The following is a 25,000-nucleotide window of genomic DNA, read 5'->3' on the forward strand; positions in this document are numbered from 1 at the left end:
CCATACTTCTCAGACACCTCATCTCAAACACATTCAAACTCCTTCTCTCTTCTTCTCTTATGTTCCACGTTTCTGCCCCATACAGTGCTGTTGGCACAATCACTCCTTCATACACATGGAAAGAATGAGTGAAGAAAGACTAGTAAAAGAGGTATGGAAGGCAGATGTGGAGGGAGTGAACATGAGGGGACGTCCTAGGATGAGGTGGATGGATGGGGTGAAGGGGGCTTTGGGGAAGAGGGGAATGTCTGTTGAGGAAGGAAGGGAGAGGACGGAAGACAGAGGTGAGTGGAGAATGGTTGTATATGGATGATGTTGTGACTGCATGAGGAGGAATAGGCGGGGGGGTGGGGGGTGGGGTAGTATGTGTGAGTAAATTTTGACGCAGCCCGAAGGGATTTCTCCCCGTCCTCTCCTTATATGCAAAGGGGGACGGAGAGGGGGGGTCGCCGATTAAATGAAGCGGCCTTGCTGTGGATGTACTGTGTCTTGCGACACTGCTTCTGACCCAGGGCGGTGGGCAGGGTTCAGGGATGACCCGTCATCCAGGAGGTGCTCAGATGAGAGGAAGGGTGGGAGGGGTGTGGAGTGTATTTAGGGATGAAATGGGTGGGAGTGTTTTTATGCCTTTCCTTTTGTGGCTACCTCCCTTGGAAGGGGGAAAAAGCCTTGGTATATGTATGTATGTATACTATCATTATTATTATTATTATTATTATTATTATTATTATTATTATTATTATCATTAATCTTATTATTGATATAATTATTACTGTTATCATTATTATTGCTATTATTGCTATTTTGATATTTTCCAAGTATGAATTCAAATTACATACCTGAAAAAAGTAATGATTTGTGTATTATATTCACTATAATATTTACATGTTTTCTTTTATTTTTTCTAAGCATGTAATAGTATTGTTTTTTATATCACCACTTTTTCTTCTTGTTCTTGTTCTTCTTTTTCTTCTTCCAAGTTTTGTAAAAACCTGTAGCGCTTCGAATCGTAGGAAGACCAACAGAGTCTTCAGCGTTTTATTCCCTCCGCGGACTCGAATCTGCTTCGTGACATCAACGCTGACCCCTTCCCTCGTCCCCCCAACCCCCACCCTCTTCCCCTCCCTCCCACCTTCACCCTCTCCCTCCATCACTGCCCCCCCCCTCGCCCCCCTCCCACCCCATCTCACCCTAATCCAAAGCATCCTTCCATTGTACCCATCACCTCCGTATGTGTCCCCATTTTCATCATCGTTGCGCAAGTTTGTGGTTTCCTTGTTTGAACAATGGCTCCTTTTTGCTTCTTCCAGGTGAGACGATGGCGGGAGGCGGGCGAGGGCCAAGAAGCTCGCTGGTGGTGGTAAGTAGGACGGCAGTAGGTAGTCGCCTACAAGCACGATCATCCAAGGCAGTTTCCTATGTGATTAATCTACACGTCAAACTCTACCGTACAATCAATCCATCTGTACCTCCAGTTTCCCCCCCCCCCAAGACCCGCAGCCCCACAGTGGCTGGCAACGGTCCTCGGAGCCTCCCACCGATCTCTCTGGAAGTAAAAAAAAAAAAAAAAAAAATGGATTGCTGCCCGTGTTGTGCGAGTGTGAGACTCTGTCACCGGTTCAAAATGGGAGGAGGAGGAATAGGTGATCAGTCGCCGGTTGTCAGCTCCCGGTGTTTGAAAACGGCACAAGTTGATAGAGATCCTGGGCCCAGTCCGGAGACCCATTGCCAGCCCGCTGTTCATTTTGTAGTACTATCGCATCCAGGTACCGTCACTGGTGCCTCTCTACTATATACACACACACACACACGTATATATATATCTATCTATATATATATATATATGTGTGTGTGTGTGTATATATGTGTATATAAATATGTATATATATGTGTATATGAATATGTATATATACGTATATATACGTATATACCCACACACACACATATATATATAATATACATATATATATATATATATGTGTGTGTGTGTGTGTGTGTGTGTGTGTGTGTGTGTGTGTGCGTGCGTGCATACACGTATGTCTAGTCACTTTAGTGTGTAGCCTTAACTTTTGTACGTTTTTATGCATCATAGTTACACTATGCATACGTGTGTGCTTGAGGTTCAAAAGTCTTTCCAAGTCTCAAAGGAAAGCTGTGAGCAACACAATGGTCTGACAGAAAATAATTTCCGAATCACAAGAAAGGAAGAGTCGACACAAGTAATGGTTGTCATATTTTTCATACATGAAGGTTGGGGGAAATGTTTTTGTTTTATTTTATAGGTAATTAACGTGCGAAAGGGCGCTCGTAAACACACACACACACACACACACACACACACACACACACACACACACACACACACACACACACACACACACACACACACACACACACACACACACACACACACACACACACACACACACACACACACACACACACACACACACACACACACACACACACACACACACACACACACACACACAGAGAGAGAGAGAGAGAGTAGGTTTGCATGCACACTCGCTTCCAAGCAAACAAACATCGACAATTAAACCGACTTTTTCGTTATTATTATTACCATTGTTTGAATTGGAGCGTGCCACGTTTAAACGTCATTTACTATCGGAGATAAACGATTTCACGAGAGAAAACGGAACTCCGGACGTCATTAGTTCCGTTCTCTCTCTCTCTCCCTCCCTCCCTCCCTCTCCCTCCCTCCCTTCCTCTCCCTCCCTCCCTCTCCCTCCCTCCCTCCTTCCCTCCCTCCTTCCCTCCCTCCCCTCCCTCCCTCTCCCTCCCTCCCTCCTTCTCTCCCTCCCTCCCTCCCTCCCTCCCTCCCTCCCTCCCTCCCTCTCTCCCTTCCTCCCTCCCTCCCTTCCTCCCTCCCTCCCTCCCTCCCTCCCTCTCTCCCTCCCTCTCTCCCTCCCTCTCTCCCTCCCTTCCTCTTTCTGCATCTCTTTCCTCCCTCTTTCTGCCTCTCTTTCCTCCCTCTTTCTGCCTCTTTCCTCCCTCTTTCCTCTCTCTCTCTCCCTCTTTCCTCTCTCTCCCTCACTCTCTCCCTCCCTTCCTCTTTCTGCATCTCTTTCCTCCCTCTTTCTGCCTCTCTTTCCTCCCTCTTTCTGCCTCTCTTTCCTCCCTCTTTCCTCTCTCTCTCTCTCTCTCTCTCTCTCTCTCTCTCTCTCTCTCTCTCTCTCTCTCTCTCTCTCTCTCCTCTCTCTCTCTCTCTCCTCTCTCTCTCTCTCTCTTCTGTCTATCTCACCCTTCCTCCCCCCATGCCTCTGTCTATGTGTATGTGTGTTGTGATCTCGTGTCGCTATCTTTTGGAGGTATTTTAAATGTAAATCGGCCTTTCTTCCTCCTCCTCCTCCTCCTCCTCCACCTCCTCGTCGTCGTCTTCCTCATCAGCCTCCTCCTCCTCCTCCTCCTCCTCTTCCTCTTCAGCCCCATGACCCGAGTGTAAACAAGTTGTCATACAGTCATGTTACTCCCCGTGAAGAAAGGATTGAGTTCTTTCACGCCATGAGAGAGAGGGAGAGAGAGAGAGAGAGAGAGAGAGAGAGAGAGAGAGAGAGAGAGAGAGAGAGAGAGAGAGAGAGAGAGAGAGAGTACACACGCAAAACTTTAGTCATTGATTGCACGATCAGAGGCAAATGTGGATGTTTATATTTGTATATATAATATATATATATATATATATATATATATATTAATCCAGCACTGTATGTTTTCCCTCAACTGAATAAATACGTAGATGATAGGGAAAGTATTATATATTCCACACTGATTTCTCTCTGTTGGGAATTTCTAGAATACGGAAGTTTCCAATATTCGGAACTAAAATATTTTTCGAAATGCAGTGTGTGATTTTAGTGTCTTTGATGGTTTGAAACTTTTCGTTTCGAATATTGGCCAACTGTGTTAGAGCGTTGTTACTTGCGACGGAGGTCGAGGTGAAGGTGGTTCGAACCCTGCCACCGGCGACGTTAGACCATGGGTGTCTTGGTTCATTAAATTCAACGCTACAAAGTCTCTTGTAAGGGGGACCGTACTAGCCTCCATTAGAGAGAAATATAGATGTTTTATCAAAAGCGAGAGATCACGTAATGGAAATGCATATCAAAAATTGGATATTTCCCAAATTAAGAACGAAATATTCCAAAAAATTAATCAATAAAATTCCAGATACGAGAGGCACTTTGCGAAAATATCTAGAGTTTAGTTGATTTCAGTAGAGTGAACTGGGTTCAAATCTTGACCTCAGTGACACGCACACACACACACACACACACACACACACACACACACACACACACACACACACACACACACACACACACACACACACACACACACACACACACACACACACACACACACACACACACACACACACACACACACACACACACACACACACACACATCAAAGCACATCTACAGTTAATTAGTATGGATATATTGTATTTTTTCTATTTTATGTTTTCGTCTACTCTACTTTGATTATATATTTTGATTAGGAAGTTGTATATATTATTCACTTATTCATATGATCTTCACATTCCTGCAAATGTTTTTTCATTATTCATTTTTTATTCATGTATTTAGTCATTGATTATATATGGTTCATTTACAGTGTATTTTATTTCGTTTTTTTATGCAAGTATTTAGTTATATTTCTTTATATATACATGTATTTTTTCCTTGTTCATGTATTTGTTTTTGGCAATCAAGGACAATCGTAGCTACAGGAAATGACACTCATTTACTTGCCAGGTCGGAGGAGGAAGAGGAGCAAGAGGAGGATTAGGTAGCTAGGAGAGGAAGCCGAGGCTGGCAAACCTCCCGAGGGGACTTGAACCCGGGACCTTGCGGTCAAGGGTCTGAACCCGTGCCATTGTAGCCAGCTGTCCCCCCGGCGCAAAGTGGCTTTGCATTCTTCAGCCGAGATCGGAAACCCCAAAGTGGTATTTAGAGAGAGGGAGAGAGAGAGAGGGGTGGGAAGGGGTAGAGAGAGGGAGGTAGAGAAAAAGAGAGAGAGAGAACGAGCGCGGGAAGTTTTTCATATTCACAGAAGACATCAGCGCAAATATTGTTTTTATCATCATTATCATTATTATTGTTATTATTTGTCATTATTATTATTGTTATTTATTATTTATTTATTATTATTATTATCATTATTGTTATTATTTGTCATTATTATTATTGTTATTTATTATTTATTTATTATTATTATTATCATTATTATTATTATTTATTATCATTTATATTTTATTCTATCATTATTATTATTATAAATATTATTGTTATTATTATGTTATTACTATTATTGTTTTATTTCTATTGACTATTTTCGTTATTCTGATTGTGATTATTAAGGTTTTTTAGAATTTTGAACGTGATTACTATGATTACATTGCTGCTGCTGCTGCTATTGCTACTGCTACTACTACTACTACTACTAATACTAATACTTTTTAATTTATCTTATCTATTTTTAACGACCTCCATCCTCGTGGAACTGTGTGGTGAAAGCAGTTAGGATCTGTCTCCCAGAGACACAGACACAGTTCATTGGCCCCTCTCTCGCCAGTGACTGTCGTCGACTACTCGTTTATATTTTATATTATTTAACTTTAAAGAAACCTAATATAGAAGTTCGTTTATTCTATTTTTTACTGCAGTCTGCTCAAAATCGAGGTTTTTGTATATGTGCTGATTAAGGGGGTGGGGACCTGGTACCTCTCGGGCATAGGAGAGCTGATCTTAAGAGTGAGAATGAGTCTACATCTCATCCACACTACATTGTTGCTCTTTGGTTGTTGTTTCTTTTCTGCCATCACCTCTGCTAGACGAGCGTAGAATGCATTTTCCCTTGGACCCATCCCGCCTGAAGTCGTGGAGGTTATAGGAGTGAATGAGCCCTGGTCCACATTCTGTATACGCTCCTCGTACTTCCTGGTTTTCTCGTTCTCATTTCGGGAGTCGGAAGCCTCAATACTTAGGTTATTGTAACAGGGGGCCATAGGATCAAATATTCGTACGTCAAAGAAGGCCAGTTGTCCCCGTGTCCAGAAACCTCTTGCGGTGACGTCCACTTGTAATTCATCTGATGTGTTGGAAGTGCGGTGCCTGAAGTTCTCCCGTGATAGTGGGAGTAGTGTTGGTTCGATGGTCACATCCTTGTGCACCTCCCGAAGCATTTAGGCAGTGAGATCCCTTATCTCGTCATGTCTCATGCAGATGAATCTACCCTTCTTGCATGCCATCGCATGTTTTGGATCAAACTGTGTACCACAGGAACATCTGTTAAGCAGCCTATTCAATGGACATCCATACCCCAGGGCAATGACACCTGTGAATTCACTTTTGTTTAGGTGAATCCCTTTGTCCTGATTGGTAGTGCTGTCAGCCAATTGGCCGCCTCATCTTCCTGTGCCATTGCTATCTTTCTTTCCATTTGGTTCGATAGCTGACCTAATAAGGTGTGAAGCTCTTCCTTGTTCCTCACTTCCCTGTTCTTTCATATGTTTCTTCTAATTCCTCTGATTTTATCCACGTTGGTCTCCTGTTGGTCTTGCGACACGGTGTTGTTTGCCAGGGAGGATGTGAGTTTCAGGAAGATTTGGCGTTATTTGTTGGCGAGGTTAAACGAGTTTGAGATGCCTAGCCCTTCCAATCTTGGTGAAAGTTCAATTAGATTTCTTTCCTGATCGTTTGGTATCCGTTCGTTGGTGATGGCCGGAATTATCTCTCTTCTGATAGTTCTTCAAGAGAACTTGGTAGTTCTGTGACGCTCGGTACAGTCTTTAAGATGTAATTCCACTTGTGTATAACACCATATATAAATGCGGCATATGCCGCTTGCGTTTCAGTCTTTGCGAAGTTGTCTGGTAGATTAACCTCTGCCACGGATTAGTTAACTTTGTCTTCGATATATTGATTTTTAAAGGATACATAACTGATCACTGCAAGGTGTCTATTCCCTTCCTTAGTTACCTTCAGTACCTAGAGATTTTTGGCCTCAAAGCAATCTGGCTTCACCACCACCACCATAACTACTACAATTGTTATGTATTTGTGTAAAAAGGATTTAGTAACATGAATACATATGTATATGCGTAACCAGTAGCTGTATTGAAATGAGCGAGCGACTGAAAATACACAGTAGAGGTGTGTTAGTGTATAGGAAAGAAATATGAATAGAATCGCTTACGGATATGAAAGTAAATACTTAGATCAAAAGTTAACAATGCTGAAAAGTACAAGTTAACCGAGTCTCTGATAATGTATCGTGTGTGTGTGTGCGTGCGTGCGTGCGTGCGTGCGTGCGTGCGAGCGTGTTTTCGTCGTGCTTTCTTCCTCTATAAACATTCAACCTCCCTTGACGCTCTGCTTACGGGTGGCTGGAGGCTGACACGGGGCTGAGGTGCAGGGGAAGGGGGCTTGAAAGAGTACATAAAAAAATGGAGGGTTTAATGCACTGAAAGACGGAGACGGGGTACAAAGAGTGAATATAAGGAGTTGGGTTTATATATACTTGACTTTTTGGCCACGCAGAGGAGTTTGGGGTGGGGGGTGTTCGGATAAGATTAGATAAATGAAATAAAGTTATTAAAATCACCTGAAGTCGGTGACAGTGAAAAGGTAAATGGACCCTTACTACCTCCTTTCATAAGGCTGGTTATCCCTTTTCGCTACGGGTGTTCATTTTTTGTTTTCCATTCCACTTCGACCCGGAGAGAAAAAGAACAAAGAAGAATAGAAGAGAGAGAGAGAGAGGGAGGCAGGCGAGAGGAAAACAAGAACACAAGTAAGGGATATTAGAGAAACAAGAGAGAGTGAGGAAAAGAGAACGAGGCTAACTCCCTCTCTCTGTCTCTCTCCTTCCCTCCCTCCCTCCCTCCCTCCCTCCCTTGATTACTGCCTCTATCGTGGGGATCTGCGGCCTGGGCCTCCTTGCTCTGCTTCCCGCGCCGAGAGTGAGCGGGAGGGCGGGAAGAGGTGGAAGGCGAGACCGGAGGGGATTGAGATCCTTTATATTCGATGGTGAGAAGAGAAACACTCAGGGGGAGATAGTAAGGTGGACATAAGAACATAGAAAGGAAAGATATTACACACACACACACACACACACACACACACACACACACACACACACACACACACACACACACACACACACACACGGTTGGTAGAGTTCCCGGCTGACACTACGGAGGTCCGGGTTCGAATCCCGCCCAGGGCTGAAATAATTTCAGTATCACTGCGCTGCGGGTTGTTACTCCAACTCTCGTGGGCGGGGAGTTGTGTGTGTGTGTGTAAAGTGCATTACCCATAGATCGGTCATATACGAGCTCTGAGCTCTCTTCCGGGAGGGAAATAGCTGTCGATCACGAGTCCAACACGTGATCCAAAGACCATGGTGAATCACACACACACACACACACACACACACACACACACACACACACACACACACACACACACACACACACACATATTTATATATATATATATATATATATATATATATATATATACATATGTATATATATATATATATATATATATATATATACACGCAATCAGTTGTTGCCTCGAGTTTCCCTAAGTGGAAAAGCCACAGCCCCACAGTGGCTGACAACGGTCCTCGGAACCTCCCACCGATCTCTCTCGTAAGAAACACTGGGCTGTGTTGCATCCGTGTATTTCCATGTCATCAGCTCAAAACGGTAGGAAGAGTAGAACATTTGCCGTTTGTCCGCTGTCCATGTGTGAAAAGGTGTAATAAACACAGTTGAAATTCAAAGAAAGAGAGAGAAAGAGAGAGAGAGAGAGAGGGAGAGAGAAGGATCTTGGGCCTAGTCTGGAGACCGAGTGTCAGCCTTTCAGGGCCGCACCTCCTGATGTAGGAGAGGGTTTTGTCGGGTTTTGATAATGGGCAGTTTCACTGTCCATCTTGCAGGACCAACAGTTACTGGTCCCAAATACACGTATGTGTTCTTTATCACATTTCTAAAATAGATTCTTCAGCAATACAACGGGAAAATGTTTATGTTGACGATGGTTTTTCTGACAATAATCAGAACTCAAAATGCGGGAGGATATAAGTAAATAAAGAGGTGTACAGTTTGTGTAACAAGTGTGTTGCTACACTTGGGTGTCAGGTAAGAGAGGTGAAGAGAAAATGCCGTAATATGATTAAGAATCCTTTTATCATTATCATTGTTTTTACCAGCTGGTTCACTGAAATTAAGGAATGACAGACCATTTGCCCATCAACGAAGAGAGAAAACTTCTCAAGTTAATTTGAACCAAACAGAACAATAATGATGCCCTCCCTCCCCCCCTCCCCCCACCACCACTATCACGACCATTTATTGGGGCAGTTTGGGCGTGGAAGGTTTAGGAGAGGAAGGTGTGGGCGTGCGTGTATGACGTCATATCGCCTAGCGCAGGCGTGGTCATGTCATCTTCGTTTCTGTTGCGTTTCATACTCTCCTTTCTCTCACTCCTCCCCCCCTCCTCCACTCCCAGACACGCCCAGAAGAAAAACCTTGGGGTCTTTTTGTTTCTTGGTCTCGAAGGAAGCCTGAGAAAGGTCCTCTTGGCTGTCCTTCTCTGGGCGAGAGTGAGTGCCAATTATTGATTTCTTTCTTAGTCAAAAAGAAAGAAAAGATGAAAGAATATTGAAGGGAGTAAGGAGGTGGGGTCAGTATTATATATGCGTGTTCGTATGCATGCAGTCTGAAGAGTGTACACACACACACACACACACACACACACACACGCGCGCGCACACACACATGACTAGGCATATCACTCATATAATCAGTGTATTGTATAATTGTCAGCGTATCACTGTAAAACTTAGACTAGACGTATTACTCATATGATTACTGTATTGTATTATTGTCAATGTATCACTTTCAATAAACCTATTATTATCATTATTATTATTACACACACACACACACACACACACACACACACACACACACACACACACACACACACACACACACACACACACACACACACACACACCTGAATAAAATCGCCTGATGCTAAGGAGAGCAAGGCAGACAAAGGGCGTGTCTACCCTCTTTATTAGTGGGGTTGGTCACGTTTGGGTCGCACGCCTCGTTTGGCGCACGCTCGATCCACGTTTCTCTCTCTCTTTCTCTCGCTCCCTACTTTACCATACCATGTACAACGTGTACAGAGAGTCACGCTTCGGGGAAATGGTTGTGTGGGTGGGGTGGGATGATTCGTCGAATTATGTCCAATTAAGCTGAAGTAATCGTGATTCTTCCCCAGCATGGGGTCGTATATCCACGGCAGAGCAGTCGTCAGCCGCTAACCCGAACGAAATCGGCAAAGGCTTAAGTCTCACCTTCAGAACCTAGTCTTCGGTGACGTCATCGGAAACGTGGCGGTCTCGTATCCTTTTCTTAGTGGGTTCGAGTCCCACATCCTCCTCCTCAGTTCCTTGCAGTAGTGTCTGTTACCTGATCCTTAAGTCCCCAAAGAGCATAAAGAGCAGAAGTGACGAAATTCGGTCACAGCTACGCGTCTCCTGGCGTATGATAATATATATATAATTTTTTTTTTTTTTTTTTTTTTTGAGAAGCTGTACAAAAATCGCCTGGCATCGTGTTCACCTTGACTCCCGAAATCCTTATGGTCTTTCGGTCGAGACTCTTTCAGCGGACCTTCTCCACTCCAAAAGGTCTCGTATCCTGACTCTTTGGCCGCAGTCTCTTCCTCAGCCACGTCCTTCCACCTCCTTCCACCTCCTTCCACCTCCTTCCTCCTCCTTCCACCTCCTTCCACCTCCTTCCTCCTCCTTCCACTTCCTTCTTGGTCGCCCAAGGTGTCTGTTCTTATTGAGATACCAACAGAAACTCCTTCTTCAGCCACTGGCGAAGTCCATTTTCTTTCCTGGATCAAGAAATCCTCTGTAGGCCCAGAAACTTCTCTTAGCTGAATGAAATCGTATGGCGTTAGGAAGAACTAAGACTCAAACGGTGAAAATAATTATAGTGACCTTCTGGTTAATAGCGACGGCCATTTTCTGGTCTCGGGATGTCGACTTTGGCCCGTTCAAGTAATGGAGGAAATTTCACCCAAGTAAAATCGCTTCGGGGTTAGCGCACGCGCGCGCGCGCACACACACACCAATCGACTCTTTTAGATTAATATTATTTTTTGTTTGTTTGTCATTTATCATTATCTATTTGTTTGATTAATTTATCTACTTCTTTATTTGTTTATTTTTGTCTGCAAACGAGCTTGTTATGGACCAGAAAGTCTCCCGTTGGTATTTTTTTTCTTTTGTAATCCTTTGTAATACTTTGTGTTCCTGAAATGAATTGACCTGTTCTTATTGAAACAGCGAAATGAGACTCATGTGTTAGCACTTCACGAAGCAATGATCTCCATTTTAAAAGATATTCCGGGACCCCAAATCCCGGGATTTTGGGGGTTGGCCCCTCTTGGTAGGCTGACTTAACATAGGCTGATTCTCTCTCTCTCTCCCCCTTCCTCTCTCTCTCTCTCCCCCTTCCTCTCTCTCTCTCCTCTCTCTCCTCTCTCTCTCTCCTCTCTCTCTCTCCTCTCTCTCTCTCCTCTCTCTCTCTCCTCTCTCTCTCTCTCTCCTCTCTCTCTCTCTCTCTCTCTCTCTCCTCTCTCTCTCTCCTCTCTCTCTCTCCTCTCTCTCTCTCCTCTCTCTCTCTCCTCTCTCTCTCTCCTCTCTCTCTCTCTCTCTCTCTCCTCTCTCTCTCTCCTCTCTCTCTCTCCTCTCTCTCTCTCCTCTCTCTCTCTCTCTCTCTCTCTCTCTCTCTCTCTCTCTCTCTCTCTCTCTCCTCTCTCTCTCTCTCTCTCTCTCTCTCTCTCTCTCTCTCTCTCTCTCCTCTCTCTCTCTCTCCTCTCTCTCTCTCTCTCTCTCCTCTCTCTCTCTCTCTCTCTCTCTCTCTCTCTCCTCTCTCTCTCTCTCTCTCTCTCTCTCTCTCTCTCTCTCTCTCTCTCTCTCTCCTCTCTCTCTCTCTCTCTCTCTCTCTCTCTCTCTCTCTCTCTCTCTCTCTCTCTCTCTCTCTCTCTCTCTCTCTCTCTCTCTCTCTCTCTCTCTCTCTCTCTCTCTCTCTCTCTCTCTCTCTCTCACACACACACACACACACACACACGCACACACACACACACACACAGACACACACAGACACACACAGACACACACAGACACACACACACACACACACACACACACACACACACACACACACACACACACACACACACACACACACACACACACACACACACACACACACACCTATTCCCCCCATTCCCCTCCTCTTCCACTCCTCTTCCCCTCCTCTTCCCTTTCTCTTCCCTTTCTCTTCCCTTTCTCTTCCCTTTCTCTTCCCTTTCTCTTCCCTTTCTCTTCCTTTTTTCTTCCCTACCCCTTCTCCCTCTCCACTCTTTTGCCTCCCTTTTTCTTCCCCTCTTACTTGCCCTTTCTCCTTCTCCACCTACCCCTCTTCCCCTCCCCTTTCTCCATTCTCCTTTTTCCATTCTCTTCTCTCCCCTTTTCTCCACCTTCTTCCTCTCCACATACCCCTTCTTCCTCTCCACATACCCCTTCTTCCTCCCCACATACCCCTTCTTCCTCCCCACATACCCCATTTCCCTTTCTCCTTTCCCCTTTCCCCTTTCCCCTTTCCCCTACCCCTCCTCCCCTTTCCCCTTCCCCCTACCCCTCCTCCCCTTTCCCCTTCCCCCTACCCCTCCCTTCCCCCTACCCCTCCTCCCTTCCCCCTACCCCTCCTCCCTTCCCCCTACCCCTCCTCCCTTCCCCCTACCCCTCCTCCCTTCCCCCTACCCCTCCTCCCTTCCCCCTACCCCTCCTCCCTTCCCCCTACCCCTCCTCCCTTCCCCCTACCCCTCCTCCCTTCCCCCTACCCCTCCTCCCTTCCCCCTACCCCTCCTCCCTTCCTTCCTCCCTTCCCCCTACCCCTCCTCCCTTCCTTCCTCCCTTCCTCCCCTTCTCATTGTGAACTTCCCGTTTTCCTTTCACTTGTTCCGCGCCGTGGGAAGTTCGCGAATTTAGCGGGTTTTTTGCTCGTCTAGCCTAAACTTAGCGGTTCGGGTGTGTTGGCTATTACGACCGTTTTGTGTGGAGTGCCGTCTCAACCTTTGTCTCTCTGGTCGTCAGTCCTTCCTTTATATTCACATCTACTAAGGTCTCTGACCTCTATGGAGCAGCGTGGAACGCACTTCCGTATACCGTGTGATGGCAGTCCGGCGTGAAGGATAGTTCCGTCCTCCTCTCAACCTGTTAACTGTTGTATGTGTGTATGCATTACACACACACACACACACACACACACACACACACACACATATATATATATATATATATATATATATATATATATGTATATCACAACTAACACCATTCGAATACCCGAGTTTCGACTGTTAATTGAAGATGATTGCAGTTAGCACTCGAACTATTTAGAACCGCGTATTCAACTCTTTCTGTTGTTCCGATTGTGGTGTTAGTTGGGATTTACAGATGTGTTACTACATTTTCACCAGTTTTATATATATATATGTATATATATATAATATATATATGTATATATATATATATATATCATGTATATGATTATATCGTTGAAGGTGAAAGTATTGTTAATCAACTAATATTAAGATCCCGTTAAAAGGTTTCCAGTATCAAAAGCCTTTGCATGGTCACTAATAAGATTTTGGGTAGGGGGTGGGCGTAGGGCGGGCGTGGATGGTGGGGGACGGTGGTGTTTGGGCACAAGAGGCCTGAGTAAAGATTTAAAATATCCTACCTCTTTTTTTTTTTTTTTTTTTTTTTTTTTTTTTTTTTTTTTTTTTTTTTTTTTTTTTTTTTTTTTTTTTTTTTTTTTTTTTTTTTTTTTACCCATAAGTGGGTCATTAAGCCTGGTGTGAAGTTGTTCAGCCTCTACGTTATTTTGTTCTCGTAATGCCTACCTCCTCGGGCGTAGTGGCTGACAAATCTCTCTCTCTCTCTCTCTCTCTCTCTCTCTCTCTCTCATGACTTCACTCCTCTCAACTGAGCCAAATCGTCGATTCCAAGACAGAATAAAATATGTACAGTGCGCCAACATGTTGAAAGGGGTTAAGTGAGTTGGTATTCAACTTTTCTGTTTAACAAGAGAGTTAATGATGAGTTTGTTGAACGTGATCTTTGTAGTTCTGAGAATCCCCCCCTCCCCCCACTCCCCGACCCTGCAAGGTCCATTTGGTAATTAGAGTTTCCAGTGAGACAGGTAACTGTAATTACGTGTAGGGACGGTCAATTGTTGTGCGTAGTGATTGTTGTCTTTCTGACAATATGGAAGATTTTAAACAATTCTCCCTTGGGGGCGTAATCAAAAGCGTGCCTGTTGGTCTCTCATTCGCTTAGTGGCGGGTCGAATCTCGCACGCCTTTTCCAAAGGTGACGGCTTCGGGCACAGGTGTGCGTCTCCTGGTGTTGGCTCATCTCTACCAATTATATGTTAATTGATAATAATTATCGTGATATTTCTTGTATCTGGTGAAAATGTATTAACCCCATATTTAACGAAAGCCTTACGTGTACAAGATTAAGATCTTTTAGCGGCTGCTAGGATACATACCACGTGGTGTGCAAGACGTTGAAGAAGTTATGTACGTTAAATAGACGTGGTAGACGAGACGGATGGTATGGTATGATTGGTAGGTGATAGTCAAGGTCGTAGAAGTGGTGGTTTATTGAGACTGGTATTGGTTCTCTAAATTTCTTGAAATTATTAGATTTTTTTTTTAAGAACATTGAAATATATTTTGTGGTGGTGTTAATGGACACAATTGGAAGAATAAGATTGTTGATGTGTTGTTAGGATGTATTGATATTTCTAGTCACGTGTAATTGAAAAAAAAATATTTGTACTAGCAAGGCCGCCTTGGGAGTTCCATGACTATGACCAGATAAGTGGTAGTGTGCATCACAATTCGTTATGGTTGACATTACCGTGCAATGTTTTTGAAATAAAAATATTAAACATTTGAGCGTTTTTGACGAAGTTTGGATTAGTTTCTAGGTTTGGTGTTGCACTAGTTGATATATGAATTTGTTTGTTTTCATTCGTGTCATCACGGTGCTCCACGTATTTTCTGAGAAGTGTGTCACTAACATGTCACGAATATGTCACGGCCACTGCATGATGTGTGTGATGTGATGTGATGTTTCCCGTGGTACGTTGCTGGTGATGAACTGTCTTCCGCCTTCGACCGCATCGAATTGTTTCAAAACGCTTCTTAGCTCCTGTTCTTCTTTTTCCACACACTGACCTACCTCCTATATCGTCCCCCTCCCATTGTTTCCTCCCTCTCTTCCTCCCTCCCTCCTCCCCTCCCTCCCTCCTTCCTGCCCTCCCTCCCTCCTTCCTGCCCTCCATCCTTCCCTCCCTCCATCCTTCCTTCCCTCCCTTTATCCTTCCTTCCCTCCCATCCTTCCTTCCCTCCCTCCATCCTTCCTTCCCTCCCTCCTTCCTTCCCTCCATCCTTCCTTCCCTCCATCCTTCCTTCCCTCCCTCCACTCTTTCTTCCTTCCTTCCCTCTTTCCCTCCCTCCTCCCCTCCTTCCCTCCTTCCCTCCCTCCCTCCCTCCTTCCCTCCTTCCTTCCCTCCCTCCTTCCCTCCCTCCCTCCCTCCTTCCTTCCCTCCTTCCTTCCCTCCTTCCTTCCTTCCCTCCTTCCTTCCTTCCTTCCCTCCTTCCTTCCTTCCCTCCCTCCTTCCCTCCTTCCTTCTCTCCCTCCTTCCTTCCCTCCTTCCTTCCCTCCTTCCCTCCCTCCCTCCTTCCCTCCCTCCCTCCCATTAAGAAATATCTCATATTTGCAACATTAATAAAACGAATTTATATTTGGACGATGTATAATTATGCTATTAAAGTTTAAAGAAAGGTTTAGCTTGATAGATATTGTGTAATAGTTTTTTGAAAGGCCAAGGCAAGGAAGCCATTGCCAGATGTTTGTCCGGTAACAGAGAAATGATTCTTTTTTTTTTTTTTTTTTTTTTTACTTGACTTGGAATATGATAAAATCCTCTCATAGTGGGATTCTAATTGTAAACATAATATTAACATTGATAAGTAATAGTTACGTGTATAATAATGCAATATCGTCTTTGAAACACGATCAAATTTCGGTTTGCTGTAGTCACCCCTGAGGACTAGTACGTTTTCTTTGATGCTAAATTGCCCGGGGGCTTCCGTTCTCCCCACTTATCCTGTCGTTAATTATATTTGTCATTATTTGCTCCTCTGCCTCTCATGAACACGCTTGTCTTGTCTTCCGCTTTTTCTCCATCCATTCATCCATCATTTCCTCCCCATCAACTCCTCCCTCCCTGTATCCTCTCTCTACCTTTTTGTTCTTTTTCGTCTTCGTCTATTTTTCCGTTTTTTTTGCAAAAGTTCGTGTCCTCGTCTTTATCTTCGTTTTCTTCTTCGTCAGCTTCGTCTTCTTCGCTGTCTTTCTCCTCACCTGAATGAACGTGATATATTCTTTCATTCTCTCCCCCTCTTCCTCCTCCTCCTCCTCCTCCTGTCCCTCCTCCTCCTTTTCCCCCTCCTTATCCTAATCCTTTTTTTTTTTCTAGTTCAAATGCTCGCGCTTTTTATTTTCCTCATACTTTATTCTCCCGTCCCCCTTTCCTCTTCCCTCTCCCACCTCTTCCTCCCTCTCACGCCTCCTCCCCCCTTCTCCTCCTCCTCCTCCTCCTCCTCCTCCTCCTCCTCTTTCCTGTAATGGCTTATCCTCTGACCCTGAAATGCCCCCCTGAAGCAATTTTCTGTTTAATTCCCGCACTCCCCCCTCTCCCCTCCCCCTCTCCCCCTCTCTTATCCCCCTCTCTTCCCCCCCTCTCTTCCTCCCTCTCCTTCCCTCAGCCGTCACGAACGAGGATTTCATGTTCCCGGTTTAGTTCTGTTAACTTGTAATTAGCGTCCTAAGTTTTTTTTTTTTTTTATCGTTTCATTTCGTTTCCTCAAATGTCAGGCCTTGATTACTTCTTGTCCTTCTTTATTCTCTTCTACTTCTTCCATCTACTTCTTCCGTCTACTTCTTTTCCCCGCCCTCCTTCCTTTTCTCCTCTTCCTCCTCCTCATCATCTTCACCGTCTTCCATCTCTTCCTCCTCCTCATCATCTTCACCGTCATCCATCTCTTCCTCCTCATCATCATCTTCACCGTAATCCATCTCTTCCTCCTACCTCTTTCCTAATTCTCTTCCTCCTCCTACCTCTTTCCTAATTCTCTTCCTCCTACCTTTCCTAATTCTCCTCCTCCTCCTCCTCCTCTTCTCTATCTCCACCTTCTGTTTCTGATTCTCCTCCTGCCTCGCCTCCATTTTCTTCATTCAGTGTCTTTATGGTCGGACGGTAAAAGTCTTTAGGAATCTCGGTCTGCTCCGCGCCCCCTCTCCCCCGCTACTTCCAAGCGTATCATTTCAATCCATTGTACTCCCATCGTCATCGGGCGACAACATCTCGCAGACCTCGTTTAGGACTTCCCGTCCCGATAAGAACCCCTGAGGCGCCGCGTCTCTCGGTGTCTTCGTAAGGACAATGCTTCCGTTGTCCCTGGGAACACATTCCCGTGAACAGCGGATACCATCAGCAGTAGGAGGTCGAGGGGCTTGACACCCACGCCCGGGTGTCCCACTTTAATGATTTTGTTCTGGTTTGCGTGAGATGGGGGCACGGGAGAGGGAGTTTCTGAACTGAAGATTTAGACGCAAAGTCGGAGGGTGGAATTGGGTAAACAAGATCTTTGGCCGGCACCCAGAAAAAGAAGTTTGAAAGGACGAATCACTCCGTCTGCAGGCCAATCAAGATGGGCTGAAACAGCAGACTTGGAGGTAGTGATGAAGAACCTACGCCAGGAGGCGATAAGTAGCTGCGGCTGAAGCCGTCACCTTTGCCCTAGGATGTCCTTTAGGACAGGTAACATACAGTCACTGCTGGGATTCGGAGGGGAGTTACATGGAGTTACATGGACAAACGAACAGCAACAGACCTATTGGTCCTTTCAAGACTGCTCTAGTACCATATCTATCATATATATAATATAGTATATATATATATATAATTTTTTTTTTTTTTTTTTTTTTTTTTTTACCAAGCTAGAAGTAAATCATTCTAGTCAGGGATTTGTAACTAAGTAAATGTCGAGACATTTCTTGAGTATCTCTACAGTGGAACAACCAATGACGTTGGATGGTAGACCATTCCATATATCAACAATGCGATTGAAGAAAGTATTTTGCCACGTCTGTTTGAAATCGTTTTCCTACAATCTTGCATCCATTATTCCTAGTTGCGTTGGAGGTGTCAATTTTGAAATATTTTTCCACATCCATGTTTTCAATTCCTTTGACAATTTTGAAGACTTCAATTAGATCACCCCTCATTCTCCGTTTCGAGAGACTAAACAAATTTAGTTCTCTTAAGCGCTCTTCGTATGGCTTGTTCCGCAACCTAGGAATGAGCTTTGTTACTCTACGCTGCACTCTTTCTAACTTCTGTATATCCTTCTTGTAATATGGAGACCAGCACTGTACACAGTATTCTAGGTTAGGTCTGACTAGGGTATTGTAAAGATTAAGAATAATGTTTTTCAGTTCTAATCCCAGAAGCTCTACCTATAAATCCAATTAATTTATTTAAATTTTTAATGACCTACGAACACTGCTTGTTTCTACACTTGATAGTTGTACACCATTCATCGTGTAGTTGGCTTGGACATTGTTATTACCAATATGAAATATTTTACATTTATCAATAGTGTTCAAATGATTTTGTAACTCTTATTATTGTGTTATTACAAAGGATTACAAAGGAGGAGCATGCCGACAGGAGACCTTTTGGTCCATAACTAGGTCGGATGCATAAAAAAGGATGATAATGATAAATAAACAAATAAAGATTATAACAATATAAATAATAATAAATCAAATAAGTAAATGAATCGGTAAAGTTGAACAATAAACAAACAGGGAAGTAGCAAATAATGATAAATTGACAGATAGATAGATAAATGATAATCAAGATGATAATAAACAAATAATAACAAACAAACAAATAAGTAATATAAAATAAATGGCAGGCATTACAGCATCTTGCTTAGGTGTTTATCTAAACGTATCTTCAAGCTTCGAATTGAATACATTGCACTGCCTCTGTAGGAAGTGCATTCTATTCATTAACTACACGGTTGGCGAAGTTGTTTCTACCCAGTTCCAAAATTAAATTTATTTCCTGGCAGTTTGAGACCATTATTTCTTGTCGGATTCTCATCGAGTGTGAAAATTTTGTCACTTTTGATATTGTCAATTCCCTTTAGACTCTTAAAGGCCTGTGTCAAGTCACCTCTAAGTCTGCGCTTTTTTAGGGAAAACGGATCCATATGTTTTAGTTGATTTTCGTACGATTTATTTTTGATATTTGGAATAATTTTTGTGGCTCGCCGTTGTACTTTTTCCAATCTGTCAATGTCTTTAATGAGATTCAGTAACCATACCTTAACAGCATATTCCAGATGTGGACGAACTAACGATTTATATAGCTTGTTAATGAGAGCTGGACTTTTGAAGTCAAAAGATCGCGCAATCAGTCCTAGAATCTTGTTTGCTTTCTCAGAGGCTGAAATACACTGCTTGGATGATTTGAGATCGTTACTGATAATTACGCCGAGATCCTTTTCACTATGCACATTTATTAACGAATTTCTAAATAACTTGTAGTCGTACTAACTGTTATTCTTACCTATGTGCATAACCTTGCATTTGTGTTAAAAATCATTAGCCACTTTTCAGACCATTGCTGTAGTTTATCTAAATCTTCTTGAATATCTAATTGGTTTAAGTGATCATTTGCCATTCCGCACAGTTTTGTATCAGCAGATCTGAAGACAGTAGATTTTAGTCCATAGTCTATATCATTTATATATACTATGAATAGAAGTGGCCCAAGAACGGAACCCTGAGGAACTCCACTCGTAACATTTTTACATCTAGAAGTTTTGCCATTTAGAACAATTTTGGTATCATCCGCGAACTTTGATCATTTATACTATATGATTTCATCAAAGTCATTAATGTATATCAGAAAGAGTACAAGAAGGGAATCGAACCCACAACTAACCGAATGCGAGACCAGCACGCTTCCAGTTACACCACCAGTAAACTGTACGGTTGGTGAGGTTCAATTAAATTAATAAAATCGTTAGGCACCAACATGAAGGTGTATGAAATCTATCCACACCGTCTATGGGTTGAGGTGGAATATAACAATTGACGCCGGGATTCCTCACCCCCGCCTCTCTCTCTCTCTCTCTCTCTCTCTCTCACACACACACACACACACACACACACACACACACACACACACACACACACACACACACACACACACACACACACACGCACACACACATACACGCACACACAAACACACACACACAAACACACACACACAAACACACATACATACATACACACACGTGACATGGTGGTGAGTTCGCCTAAGTTCGATTCCTCCAACCACAACTAAACGCGTCTTGGCGTAGTATAGCCTTTCTCTACCCTTGCCTCGTATGTATGTAGGCATATAATGTATAAAGATATAAATGTATGTGTGTGTGTGTGTGTGTGTGTGTGTGTATACATATATATATTAATTTTCGCTCTTTGACTGTTTGACTGTGTAAGTGGCCGCTTTTCGCTTCTCATGTCTTGGACAAGACATCCATTTCCTTCGCCGCCTCCGCTTCCTCTATCTCTTTCACCACCTCCCTACTCCTCCTCCTCCTCCTCCTCCTCCTCCTCCTCCTCTTCCTTCCTCCACTTCTTTCCCCGCAACTTTCACCCCTCTTACTTTTCCTCCTCTTCTTCCTCTCTCGCCCTCTTTCCTCCATCACGATTTCATTCTCTTCCTCCTCCTCATCCTCCTCTTTCTTCTCCTCCTCCTCTTCCTCTTCCTCTTCCTCTTCCTCCTCCTCAATTTTCGCTCCTCTTACTTTTCCTTCTCTTCTTCCTCTCTCGCCCTCTTTCCTCCATCTCGATTTCATTCTCTTCCTCCTCTTTCTCCTCCTCCTCTTTCTCCTCCTCCTCTTTCTTCTCTTTCATTACCCCTTTCACTGCCCTCACCACTTCCTCCTCCTCCTTCTCCTCCTCTTTCTTCTCTTTCATTACCCCTTTCACTGCCCTCACCACTTCCTCCTCCTCCTTCTCCTCCTTCTCCTCCTCCTCCATCTCGATAGTGATTATTTATCAGGGCCCAATCTCCCTCTCTCTCTCTCATCACATCCGGCTCTTTGCAAAACATTAAAACGCATCGATTCATCGGAATTTCCTTCCCCTCTCCTCATCCCACCTCTCCTCTTCTCTCTCCTCCTCTTCCCCCTCCCTTCCCCCTCCCTTCCCCCCTCCCTTCCCCTCTTCACTCTTCCCCTCTCCTTATCCCAACTCTTCTCTCCCCTCTCCTCCTCTTCCCCCTTCTTTCCTCTCCCTCCCTTCCTCCCTCCCTTCCCCTCTTCACTCTTCCCCTCTCCTTATCCCAACTCTTCTCTCCTCTCTCCTCCTCTTCCCTCTTCTTCCCTCCCCCTCCCTTCCTCCCTTCTCTCTTTCACCTCCCTTTACCACCTCGCCTCCCCTTCCCCTCCCTTCCCCTCCCCTCCCCCTCCCCTCATTTCCCCTTACCTTCCCTTACCTTTCCTCTTCTTCGTTTACCTCTCCTCTCCTCCCCTCATCTTCTTTCACCTCCCCTTTCATCTTCTCATCTCCTCCCTTCTCTTCCCCTCCCCTCCCCTCCTGTTCCTTCCCTTTCGCCTTTCATGCCTTGAAGTTTTGTCTCTTTGTTTCCTTCCACCCGTGCAATGGGCTCAGCTCTTAGGTAGAACTTTCTTGTCAATAATTTCTGTTTTCGTTCTTGTTTACACCTAACTTGATCTCCGGAAACTGTCGTGGGCCTCACCCCCCCCCCACCATCACCTCCGCTCGCCACAGTAATACTTCATACTATCTCACTAATAACCCCACACACACATCATTTCACCTTGTTTCTCTTTGCATCTCTCTCTTTCTCTCTCTTTCTCTCTACTCTCTCTCTCTCTCTCTCTCTCTCTCTCTCACACACACACACACACACACACACACACACACACACACACACACACACACACACACACACACACACACACACACACACACACACTCCCTCTATCTATCTATCTCTTCCTCCCTCCCTCCTCCCTCCTCCCTCCTTTCCTCTCCCTTCTTCTCTCTGCATACCTCCTCTTTTCCTGTCTCCTCTTTTCCTCTCTACCTTTATCCCTCCCTCCTTCCCCCCCATCTTTTCCTCCTCCCCCATTACCTTTCTCGTCTCCCCTTACCTCTTTACTTGCCTACCTACCTTCTTCCTTTCTTCCTTACCTATTTATTATCCTCTCACTCTACCTCCGTTCCTCTCCTCCTACCTCCCCCTCTCTTCTCTCCTCTCCATCTTCTTCCGTCTCACTCTCCTCTCTTCTCTCTCTCCTCCCCTCTCCCCTTTCCTCTCTCCTTTCCTCTCTCCTCTTCTCTCTCGTTCCCTCTCTCCTTGTCTCCTTTCTTATCTCCCTCTCTCCTTCCCACTCTCCCAAGCCCTCTTGTTCTTTCCCCATTACCTCCTTATCTTTCTCCCCATCCCTCTTTCCCTTCTCCCTCCTTTCCTCCTTCCTTTCCTCCTTACTTCTCTCCCCACCTCCTTTTCTCTTTCTACTCTCTTCCAGCCTCTATTCCTTTCTCCCTATGTCTTTATGCACTCCTGCTTCCATTTTTACCTGTCTAACTCACTTCTACCTCCCCACCCTCCCTCCCTACCCCTCCGCAGTCGAGCAGTGCGAAGTGTCGCCTCGGTCCTCCGCCTGGCTCAGTGCAGTGGCGAGCGAAGTCCGCGCCGGGCGGGTGGTTAAGGCAGTCGCTACGTCGGTATCCGTCCCACGTCGCCGCTGACCGAATTACCTGCCTACGAGATCATAAGTGTGTGCGTGTGTGTGTGTCGTCTTGTTTGTGATAGAAACTGTTCCAGTCCTATGGAGAACTTGGTGATTTTAATTGGTAATAAGAGAATGTACCCATGTAATGTGGTACCGGTTGGTTGTTGATGGGATTTGTTGAGATTTTTGTTGAACGTCGTGACGTCATGTCGTCAGCTCGTACTGAATAGCTCTGTTCCAACGAAACGAAAATCTTCTGAAATTCCTTTGATATAATATGAACAAGACAATACCAAACTAGACAAACTTATTGAAACAGAAATTTGTCATTGAGGTACTTATCGGGAAATTTTGTGAAGAAGTAATATTTAGGAAGAACTTCTAACTTGGCTTAGTAAGTACTGAAATTCCTTTCGTTGTGTTGAATATTGTCCTAGCAGTGGTGGTAAATGCTGGCATAGTTCTAAGTGTCAAGTGTTCACTTGTATACGTGGGAAGTCCTGAGGACCGTTGCTGGCTGCAGGGGGGCAACGGGTTTCTAGTCAGTAAAACGCGAGGCCACAGTCATCGTCGTCGTCGTCGTCGTCGTCGTCGTTATCGTCGTCACCAATCATCATTGCATTAGTATTTAGTTATCATTATTATTATTATTATTATTATTATTATTATTATTATATTATCATATATTATCATATTATTATTGTTGTTATTGATATTATATATTATTATTATTGTTATTGTTATTATTGGTAATATTTATTATAGTTGTAGTGTTACACATATCCAAGCACGTGCCGTAATTTTTCACATATATACAAGATTTCATTAATGAATATTTTTTGAGTAAGTGAAGGGAATCTATTCTCACCTTCCTTCTTTATTTTTTTTTATACAAAAGTATGTTTCATGAAATGTATTACAAACATATATTTGTGTACTGTAGATAACACTGTCGGAGAAAAGAAAGTTATACGATGGTACGTATATTACGTTCGAAGTTTGTGATCCTCTTCTTATCACGCTGAAGAGGATCACAGACAGCGATCGCAATATACGTATCTTCGTACAACTTTCTTTTCTCTGATAGTGTGATCTACAGTTCATCTTACCAATGTGTTAGAACATTTAACTCGCTTTGTATGTTGTGGTTATGACTAACCCCTGATTCACTTCTGATAAGTTGATTCCTGATTATTATCGTTATTTGTATTTCTATCCAATTCATGGAGTCGTTTCTGTCGCCATTAGTCAAACTTGATGCGCATGCGTGCGTGTGTATGAATATATATGATTCTGGAGACGAGTTAGCAATAAAACGTTAAAGGTAGATTATGAAAGTTTTATTCATAACCAGACGTTTCGACCTCTTGGGCCTTCCTCAGTCCACTGAAGAAGGCCAAAGAGGTCGAAACGTCTGCTACTGAATAAAATCCCGTACTCTTAACTTAATGTTCCATGGCCACCTCATCTCCATATTCTGTCAACCTTTACATATATATATATATATATATATATATATATATATATATATATATATATATACATACACACAATGTGTGTATGTGTATGTGTATGTGTGTGTGTGTGTGTGTGTGTGTGTGTATGTGTGAGTGAGATTCCGTACGTTTATGTATACTCACATACAACCATACGTGTACAGGCAGATTACAAAGATGTCATATTTTCTTAATTTACTCAACCAGGCCAAAAGAGGTTGTTGCATCTATTTCGCATCATTGCAGTATAACACGACCCCTCTTGCATGTTACCAGAATAGTGAGAATGAAGTGGTAGCTTTGCCATCTAGTGTCAGGTGGAGATACTAGAAGAATAGCTAACTTGGAATGTAGATGCACGTATGACTTTAACCCCTCCCTGTATCCCCACACATACACCTGAATAGAATCATCTGGTGGCATGGAACCCCGCTGTAGGAGTTT

The 25,000-nt window shown here is 43.9% G+C and overlaps 1 protein-coding gene across 8 annotated transcripts in view; it reads left to right on the forward strand.

The window, feature by feature from the left end:
* Positions 1 to 25,000, forward strand: part of LOC143027818 (uncharacterized) — a 385,267-nt gene that overhangs the window by 246,526 nt on the left and 113,741 nt on the right. The window contains exon 1 of one of the 8 annotated variants that reach the window (XM_076189421.1): positions 22,999 to 23,454. The exons of the other annotated variants lie outside the window; for them this stretch is intronic. The gene's annotated coding sequence lies outside the window, so the exon portion shown is untranslated. Of the gene's footprint in view, positions 1 to 22,998; positions 23,455 to 25,000 lie in introns of those variants that run through there. 8 annotated transcript variants of the gene reach the window in all.

This window comes from Oratosquilla oratoria, chromosome 8, assembly GCF_046742065.1.
Source record: "Oratosquilla oratoria isolate Oo_2021 chromosome 8, ASM4674206v1, whole genome shotgun sequence".
NCBI lineage: Eukaryota > Metazoa > Arthropoda > Malacostraca > Stomatopoda > Squillidae > Oratosquilla > Oratosquilla oratoria.